Genomic DNA, 10418 nt, shown 5'->3' with positions numbered 1-10418 from the left:
TGTCCCATGAGTCCCTTCGGTCCCAGACCAACTGAGATGGTTGACCACCTAACTTGTGAGTTATAGTTCAGTCAAAGCTTACCTAGGTAATATTCTAAGGTATCATGTATAATGAAAATATCCTTGGAAATGCTTTCAATCCTTCACCAAGTACAGAACCATCTCTCAACAGCACAGCCAATTTTACCTCTAGTAATAGAACAGACTGCTATTTCTTCGGTGGCATATGTGAAGAGATTGGCTTGCCTTAAACACTACAATCATACTCAGTGTGGCAAAATGTGCACACACTAAGGATTTTATGAAGCACGTAGGAACTGATAGCAATGGAAAGAACAGCAGATTTACCTCTCGCATAACACACCATTCTAGGGAATATGCTGAGTGAAATAATATTGAATATATTATTGGTCTTTCTTTTCCCATCTGTCTCTTTTTATTCACAGCAAGTAAAATTGAATTTCTGTAAGTTAAAAAAAAATAGTACCCATCTCATAGGGCTGTGGTGAGAATTAAAAGTTAATATTTATAAAGCACTTGAAAGAATACCTAGTACAGAGTGTTTGCTCTCATTGTTGTTAAATATGGATATGCTGGCTCTCCACCGTATGCCCTACAGCAGTCCTGGGTATTAAGTTGATGGCAATTTGGGAAAAATATTCTGTGATAGGGATGAGGTTTGGACCCTAGCCCTCTGTAGTTCCAACTTCATGAAGGGATAATTTCTAAACTTCTAGAGTTATGGAGGGACTGCCTGCTCTCAGAGTGTTCTCCCCAAACACTGCATCTGAGACTGAGGTCTTCGGTGTGAGTAGCCACACCCTGGTGAGTGTTTTGCCCCTCTTGGTCCACTCCTTGACTCGGAAGATCCCCAAACACCAGCTAGAGAGTAATAGCTCACCAAACTCCCTCAGTGTCCAGACCACACACCCCTCCCATGCGGTCTGTGCTGGTCTTGGTGGGTAGCCCGGCCTCGCTGGGGTCTGTTCAGAGGCCTGGCATAAGGACTGAGCTGTCTGCCACACAGCCACACAGATGAACCACCAAATGAGAAAATGCTCTGTACACTGTGAAGTGCTGTGCAGGTGTGAGAGACCAGGATGAGAACACAGTGGTGCTGAGTTCAGAGTCCAGAGAGATGCTGAGCCTGGAACTTGGGCAGCGACCACTGGATGAAAGGAGGGAGCGATCATGCAATTATTTCAGAAGGCCTGGAGTGAGGCACACTTGATACTTAATTATGCCAAGGCCAAGAACTGGGAGAAATCCCAGGCAGCTGGGTTCCTGAATCCTTCTCCAGGCAGAGCGTATATTTCCCTGAGAATCTCAAAGAGGAAAGAAAGTGTGTCTGACACTGTTCTAAGTGTTTTCTATATGTAAACTCATTTAATAAAAATAACCTCAGGAGGTAGGTACCATTCTTATCCCCGTTTTCCAGGTGATGAAAAGGAAACACAGAGAGTTCAAGTAATTTGCCCCAGATCATACAGTTAATCAGTGGTGGAGCCAGGACTGAACCAAGGCAGTATTGTTCTAGGGCCTGTGTTCTTGACCACTCTACTGGCCTTCATTTCATTCTTTTCTTTTCTTTCTTTCTTTCTTTCTTTCTTTCTTTTTTTTTAAATAAGCTCTCTGCCCAATGTGGGGCTTGAACTCATGACTCTAAGATCAAGAGTCACATGGTCTACTGACCGAACCAGACAACAGCCCCCATCCTTCATATTTTCAATGAAGGGCTAAGCATAACTCCTTGCCCACAGTAAGCACCCGGCTAATGTTAACTGCCATTATTATGACTATATTTGTAACAGCTTTACTGAAGTGTATTTTACACATTATGATTATGTTTTGACTATTAGGAAACACTTTCTCACACTGAGCTGCAATCTGCCTCAGATCATCCCCCTCGTCTGGGGGTTCCAGTTCTACCCCCAGAATCTCCTGAAATCCTGTCTTCCTTACCCCATTCCAGTATGTTAGAGATTTTCAGTCACAGGCCAGACCTGCAGAGGATTGATCTGGCCTACTTCCTGTTCTGTTGGTGACTCAGCCATTGGGCCATAGGGATCCACAAACCTCTGACAAGCCCCAGGATCACTTCAGGTCGGGGGGTGCTGCCTCCCACCCCAGAGCACAGAACCTACATCAGGAAACCACATAACCTGTAGGGCCCAGTGAAATGAAATGAAAATGCAGGGCTCCTTGTTAAGAAGTTACTGAGAATTTTTAGGCTGTAACAGCAGAGCATTGAACCAAGTGTGGAGCTCTATGAAAACGCATAGATGACTCATGCATGAAACCAACTTGAGTTGCATCCTGTCTCTCTGGCTTTTCCCCACCCACCCTACCTTCCATCCATCCAGCCGTGTGCTCCTGAGAGACAGAGCCTAGAAAGCTACCAGCATTCCTGAGGAACACAGGCAGTATTTGGCACCAGAAGAGTTAAAGCCCACTTGGGCTCTGCAGTCCATCAATTAGCTCTAAGTCTACTTTGAACCTCTCTGGCTGTAAGAGTCGACCTGCCCACTTCCCCCCTTGGTTCTCTATGTTGGAGGCAGCCCTATGGGTTTAGTGGATGGTAGTACAGATACAGATTAGGATCCGGGGGCCTATCATTGCCTTGCTAGGCAACTGGAGGAATTTCATGTCCTCTCTGGTCTCTGTTTTGCTGTCTATTAAAGTGAAATGGTTGAATTCGGTATCAAATTAAGTATTCTTTCACTGAGCATTGACCAGGCATGTTCATATCATAATGATCCTATCATTAAATCGATCACTTATTATTCACCAGACACCATTACATTAACAGACACACTATACCACTGTATGTTCCTTGGTTTGATCTTCAGGACAATCTAATGAGAGAATTTTTCAGAACTCTAAAATTTAAACTTGACAGGAGTAGTGATGTTTGTCTTTTTTTTTTTTTTTTTTCCCCATGATTTATCCCCAACTGCTAGAATAATGCCTGGCACATAGGAAGTGTTCAAAAGCCATTTGTGGAACAAATGAGTGTGGAAATAGTTCAGAGAGGCAGTGATGTGATTTGTCCAGGATTTTAGTTAGAAAATGCCACAGTCAGGATTCTAAATGGTCTTTTAAAAAATAAATAAATAAATAAATAAATATTTTATTTATTTATTTGACAGAGAGAGAGAGAGATCACAAGTAGGTAGACCAGCAGGCGGGGGATGGGGGTGGGAAGCAGGCTCCCCACTGACCAGAGAACCCAATGTGGGGCTCAATCCCAGGACCCTGAGACCACGACCAGAGACGAAGGCAAAGGCTTAATACACTGAGCTACCCAGGCACCCCCAAGTCAGGATTCGAATCCACATTTGCCTGGCTCCAAAGTCTGTGTGTATGCTTTTTCACCTGCCATATGGGTGAGTCTCATTTTATAGAAGAGGAATCAGGATCAAGCAAATAGAGCTCCTCTCCATCATCTCTACTGCTTCTCTGATCTTGTCATTCTAAGCGCCTGGGCCCCACCCTGCTGGAGTAATATCACTTTGAAAGCTAATGCAATTTGTCACCTCTGCCCAAGATTCTTCTCAGACCTCAAGAATATTCTCTTTCTCCACAAAAGCAGGGTCACTGGCATAGGCAGCTCAGGTTCGAATCCCGCTCTGTTACATACTGTTGTAATCTTGGGCAATTTCTCAGTATCTCTGAGCTCCCAATTTCCTCATCTGTAAAATGGGTTCCATACTTCCTAAACATCCCTGGATGTCCCCTTGTCCTGCAGGTGTCCTGCACACAGTGGGCCCTTAGTGAATGTAGCTATAATTACTCCAGCCTGGAGCAGCTTCACGGTCAAGGCTTGCTGCCACTGATGTCTGCTCTCTGCTGGAGCCTCCTAGAACTTGCTTGGAGGCCACTGGCTCAGGAAGAGTAGGGTCAGCTGCTATTCTTGGCGCTGATGGAATTCAGCTGGTTTCAAATTCACTCAGAAAGCCCTCGCCCAGGCAGCTCGGCTGGTTATGTGAGCAGCGAGATCTGACCTCAGCATGTTCTCCTGGGCTCTCCACATGGCCTAGACTGGAGAGAACCTTGGGGCACAGAGCATGATGCAGAGAGACTTGTCCTCCTGAAGCTAACCTCAGGCTTTTAACTCTTGTTCATCAGCATCTATTTGGTGCCCAGAAGGGCCCTGGATGCGGTTTTGGGATCTCCCAGAGACTGCAGAGAGCTTTTCAACCTCTGGATGAGAGGCAGCCTCAGGAAGTGGGAAAAGGCGTCAGGAGATAGGCAGGACTCCAGTTTCATCCCAGCTGCACTCCTTTCTGGGTCTGTATCTCCACATGTCACTTTGCCTATCTGAGCCTCAGTTTCTTTGCCTGAGAGCTCCTCAGAGAGCTGCTGATAGGATGAGAGCATCTGGGACATAGTAGACGTGAGCTCCTTAATGACGGAGAACCATCACATTCAACTCATTCTCGGTGTTGGTGGAATGGATAATGAATTACAGAGGCGCTGAATGGAAATGCCTTATTGGGCTCCCTCATCTTTCATCACACTCACACCTGACCCCAGTCCTCATGTAGAATCAGTTTCCCCTGCATCAGCCCTGACAGGTGGGCATCTCCTGCTGGCTTGCAGGACTTCCACAAGACGGTCCTCCCATGACTCATTACACAATTACAGTGTGCCAGGCATTAAACTAGGCATCCCCCTTACTTTCTCTCATTTAACCCTTCAACCTTCACATTTGTCCTGAAAAGTAAACACTACCCCCGCTTCGGTGATAAGGAAATGGGGATCAGAGAGGTAGCATGACACATTTGTATATGGCAGAGAAGTGATTTAAATCCAGATCCTTCTTCAAAATGCTACCTTTTTAATGTTTAATGGATCCACTGGAAGATGGAGCTTGTGCCCCAGAGTCCCTTCTCTTTTCTTTAGTAAAGGCTTTTTATGTACCTTATCTGTACTAGATCTCCAACTAGGCACTGGGAATAGAGATCAGTCAGACATAACCCTTACCCTTGAGGCACTTACGACCTGTCCCAAACCCACTGAAAAAAAACAAGAAGTACAAGCACTGTCAGAACACCAGAGACCCCGGGGAACAAGGAAGGCTTCCTGGTGAAGGTAACATTTGTGCTGAGTGTTGAAGGACTATTAGGAATTGGATTAGGAATTGGCTAGACTTGTATCAAGGAGGGAAAGAAAGCAGATGTTTCGAAACTGCTATATGAAAAGCTGAAGCTGTGGAGCCCAGACGGCAGAGGGTCCTGGTGCCAAACCACTGAGCTACGACTATGAACCACTTGAGTGCATCATCTGCTTTAACACAAGTAAGAATCTCCTGGGGGTTGCTTATTTAAAATTTAGATTTTCAGGGAGCCTGGGTGGCTCAGTCAGTTGAATGTCTGACTCTTGACTTTGGCTTTGGTTGTGATCTTGGAGCCATGGATGGAGCCCCCTTTTGGGCTCTGTTCTCAGGAGGGAATCTGCTTGGGATTCTCTCTCCCTCCCTCTGCCTCTCCTGCTTGTGCTTTCTCTAAAATAAATAAATCTATCTTTAAAAAATAAAATAAAGAGGCGCCTGGGTGGCTCAGTCAGTTAAGAGTCTGCCTTGGGCACCTGGGTGGCTCAGTGGGTTAAGTCTCTGCCTTCTACTCAAGTCATGATCTCAGGGTCCTAGGATTGAGCCTCACATCCAGCTCAGCAATTCCTAATAGTCCTTCAACACTCAGCCTCTGCTCAGCAGGGAGCCTGCTCCCCCAACCCTTCTGCCTGCCTCTCTGCCTCCTTGTGATCTCTCTCCCTGTGTCAAATAAATAAACAAAATCTTAAAAAAAAAAAAAAAAAGTGTCTGCCTTTGGCTCAGGTCATGATCCTGGTCTCCTGGGATAGAGCCCTTCACTGGGCTCCCTGCTCAGTGGGGACCTCTGCTTCTCCCTCTCTCTCTCCCTTTCCCTCTGTGTGCTTGCTCTCTAATAAATTAATAACTAAATCCAATAAAATAAAATAAATAAAATAAAATATAAAATAAAGACACTGTCCTGAACACAGCCTGAAAAAGTACTAATCCATCTTGTGTCAGCTCCAGCTTAGACAGGAACTTTTCTTGATGAGCAGTTTCAACAACAGTACACCCTTATGGCTTACACCGGTTCCTAGATATGAAGATGAGCCTGGCCTGATTTGTCTTGGGGTGGCTTGAGGCTGCTAAGGTGCCACACTGCGCTGTTCATCTCAGCAACCAGCTACCAGTCCAGCATGTGCCCAGCCTCACTCTGGGGCCTGAGGATAGAGATGAAGCCAATCAGGTCCCTATTGTCCAGGAACTCTAGTCTTATGGAAAGTGGAGGCCATCAACAGACAGATGATAATAATGTGATCAGCACTGCGATGGATGAAATTCAGGGCAGAGAAAGTCTCTAACCAGCCTAGGTGATGAAGGGAATGCTTCCGGAGTGTTAAAAGATGAAGATATTCTACTTGAAAGGTAGAAGGGGCAGGGCCCTCGGCTCTCTGGCCCCAGTATTGGGGACTGAGTCAGGGATGGGGATCAGGACTTGGGAGGGGTGATAAAATAAAGAAAAATTAAAAAAAAATAAAAGGTAAAAGGGCGTTCCAGAGAGAGCAACTAGCAACATAAATGCATGGCAATAAGAAATAGCCTGGGTGTTTTGTTGTCATTTTTCTTCTTTCTTTTCTTTCCTTCCTTCCTCCCTCCTCCTCTCCTTCCCTCTCTCTCTCTCTTTCTTTTTTTGGCAGTGGTACAGAGACTACAAGCAGCTCCCAAGTTAGGAAGAAGATGGAGCTAAATATGGAGGCTGGGAACGTATCATGGGGGTGGAGAGACTTATATGTTAGGCAAAGAATTTTGGCCTTTCCCCTTTAGACAGTGGGGAGGCCTGATTTATAAACTGTAATACAATCGCCATTCCTTAAGCCTGGGGAGGGGCACCAGCTGGGAATAGTTTCCACTGCAGGCCCCAGCAGGTGCAAGTCTTCTCGGTGACTCTCTCTCCACTGGGGCAAAGAGGAGGAGGTGGAGGAGGCAGGAGGTGGGCCCCACCCCCACCCCTTCTCCAGGCCTTTCTCCAGCAGCTGTTTTATGCCCTGAATACCTCTAGAGAGCCTCACCATCAGCTCCCTGGATATTAAAAGAATGGCAGCAAAGGCAGACTGTCTTAAAAGCTAGATTCCCTCACAAGTTAACACTGCCAAGTGGAAAGAAAACAATTATCTAATTATAAAATATGGTCCCATAAAAATCTTTTAAAAGAAACATTAATCATTCTCTGATAAGAGCTCCTATTTAATTCTCTTAACAACCCTAGAAGGCATTGTCATCCCCATGTGATAGGTGACAAAACCAAGACCCAGACCTAACTTGTGCAAGGCCACACAGCCAATAATAGGCAAAACCCAGATCAGAATCCAGATTAAGACCTTTGGACTTAAGAACTGAAAAAGCCTGGTACCCTCCATCCCACCAACTCTAATATAGAATTTAAAATGAGAAATCTAAATTGTAAAATCAATGTCAGGAAGCCAAAAACATTTCACTTTTCCCCCACAAAGTGATTACTTAATGCTTTTTAAAAATACAAAATATTTTTATTAACTTATATTTTCTCATTCTTTGTTAGGTGCCATAATCACTCATGCTTAGTATGCCTTTGACTAATCCAGAGTTACCCACTTTGTAGGACCTGAAATCTAGGCATTTTCCCCCTGCCAAGTTGCCTCTCAATTTTGTTTTTTTTTTTAAAGATTTATTTATTTATTTTAGGGGCACCGGCGTGCGTCAGTTGGTTAATCATCTGTCTTTGGCTCAGGTCATGATTCTGGAGTTCTGGGACTGAGCTCCCTGTCCTCATGCTTCTCCTTCCTCTGCTCCACCCCCACCCGCATGCTCCTGCACTCTCTTTCAAATAAATACATAAAATCTTTAACAATTAAAAAAAGATTAATTTTAGAAATAGAGCACAGGGAGAGACAGAGGGGGAGACAATCTCAAGTGGACTCCCCACTGAACGCAGAGCCTGAAGCAGTGCTAATCTCATGACCTAAGTCAAAATCAAGTCAGACGCTTAACCAACTGAGCCACCCAGATGCCTCTACCTATCAAAATCTTTTCAGAGAGGGGTGCCTGGATGGCTCAGTGAGTTAAAATCTCTGCCTTCCGCTCAGGTCATGATCCCAGGGTACTGGGATCAAGCCCTACATCGGGCTCTCTGCTTAGCAGGGAGCCTGCTTCCTCCTCTTGCTCTCTCTGTCTGCCTCCTTGTGATCTCTGTCAAATAAATAAATAAAATCTTTAAAAAAAATGTTTTCAGGGAATTTCATAAAACTTCAAAAAATTAAAATGCAATTTATTTCTAAATTAAAAAAAAATTTACCAAACAGTTCAATAAAAATTTTTGTTCCCATCCCCGTACATAGGCTCCAAAACAATATGAATGGCACCCCCTGTACACCCAAGTGCCCAGGTTGGAAATCTGGGTTCTTTTTTAACCCCGAGTTGACTCCACCAACCTCCTACCCCCCCATTGCTCTCCCATTCATTTTCTACACTAGGGTGATCTAATTTCCTGCTCAAAACCCTTCAGTGACTCTGCATGACCCACAGGATAAAATCCGAATCACTAGACCCTCCAGCCTTCCCCTCCCTCTCTGAGTGAGCCTCTTGCTTCCCTTTCTCACAACACTGAGCACTGCACTGTGAAATTTTAGTGAGAACACTAATGAGAACACAAACCACTAGTCAATTATGAAACTTCGTCTTCATTAGACCATCCAGCCCAAGCCTGGCACAGAGGAAAAACATTAGAAATAGTTGCTAATGATGATTCAAATGCCTGCTAGCCAGAGGACACAGTAATGAGTAGCTTGCTGTGACCAGAATCTGAAAACCGGCTTTCAAGTCTTGCCTCAAAGGTTGCACAAAAGTGAGAAACTTGACCATGCTGCCTCTCAGCAACCCGTTCCTTCCCAGAGCAACCTGGTATGAAACGGCCTTGGACCTTTCCATACAGTAAATTCTCACTCTTCACATTTAAAAAAATTTTTGTGAAATGTTACATTTTGAAACTGTTAATGCCTACTCCATTGTTCCCAACCCTATCTCAATATATGATCCAGAGAAGGCAGGCACCTTGGGTCCCAGGCAAGAACTGGTCTATAAAATAACCCAGCGCATATGCCATCAAAATTCAAACTCTTCAAAATTACAAAACCAGTGACTTAACTGGAAAGATGTGATTGTTTAAAAAAGTAATTAAGCAACACACTATTGGGCCAAAGAATGCCAATAGGTTGTAAAGGATGGTGAGGGGTATTATTTCCTCTGCCATCTTCCAAACTACATTTCATGTAAACATATTGCTTTTATTTTATTTATTTATTTTTTAATTTTTATTTATTTATTTGACAGACAGAGATCACAAGTAGGCAGAGAGGCAGGCAGAGAGAGAGGGGGAAGCAGGCTCCCTGCCGAGCAGAGAGCCCGATGCGAGGCTCGATCCCAGGACCCTGAGATCATGACCTGAGCCGAAGGCAGAGGCTTAACCCACTGAGCCACCCAGGTGCCCCCAACATATTGCTTTTGTAAACAAAAACTTCAAACCTTGTATTAAAAAACAGTTCAATGTTTACATTTTTTTTAAAAATTGTGGTAAAATAAACATAAATTTTACCATTTTAACCATTTTTTTAAAAGATGTTATTTATTTATTTAACAGAGATAGACTCAATGAGAGAGGGAACACAAACAGGAGGAGCAGGAGAGGGAGAAGCAGGCTTCTCACTGAGCAGGGAGCCCAGTATGGGGCTCAATCCCAGAACCCTGGGATCATGACCTGAGCTGAAGGCAGATGCTTAATGACTGAACCACCCAGGTGCCCCCCATCTTAACCGTTTTTCTAAAGATTTTATTTACTTATTTGAGAGGAAGAGAATGAGGAGACTCCCTGCTGAGCAGAGAGCCCATGCGCTCTTGATCCCAGGACCCCAAGACCACAACCTGAGCCAAAGGCAGATGCTTAACCAACTGAGCCACACAGGCGCCCCCCACATCTTAATGATTTTTAAATGTAGAGTTCAGTAGTGTTAAGAACTTTCACATTTGTGCGCAAGTAATTTCCAGAAGTTTTTCATCTTGCAAAATTCAAACTCTATACCCATTAAACAAGTCCCCATTTCCCCCTTTCTCTAGCCTGCAACAACCAACATTTTGCCCTAAGTTTAAACATCTCATGTAAATGAAATCCCACAGTATGTCTTTTTGTGATGTCTATTTCACTTAGCATGTCTTTGAGGCTCATCCATGTTGTAGCATGCGTCAGATATTCCCTCCTTTTAAGGCTGAGTGATATTTCATTATATGTATACACATTTTGTTTACCCACTCACCCACTGATAGATATTTGGGTTTCTTCTGCCTTTTAGCAACTGTG

This window comes from Mustela erminea, chromosome 10 (assembly GCF_009829155.1).
Source record: "Mustela erminea isolate mMusErm1 chromosome 10, mMusErm1.Pri, whole genome shotgun sequence".
Lineage (NCBI taxonomy): Eukaryota > Metazoa > Chordata > Mammalia > Carnivora > Mustelidae > Mustela > Mustela erminea.
This window is presented reverse-complemented; position numbering follows the sequence as displayed.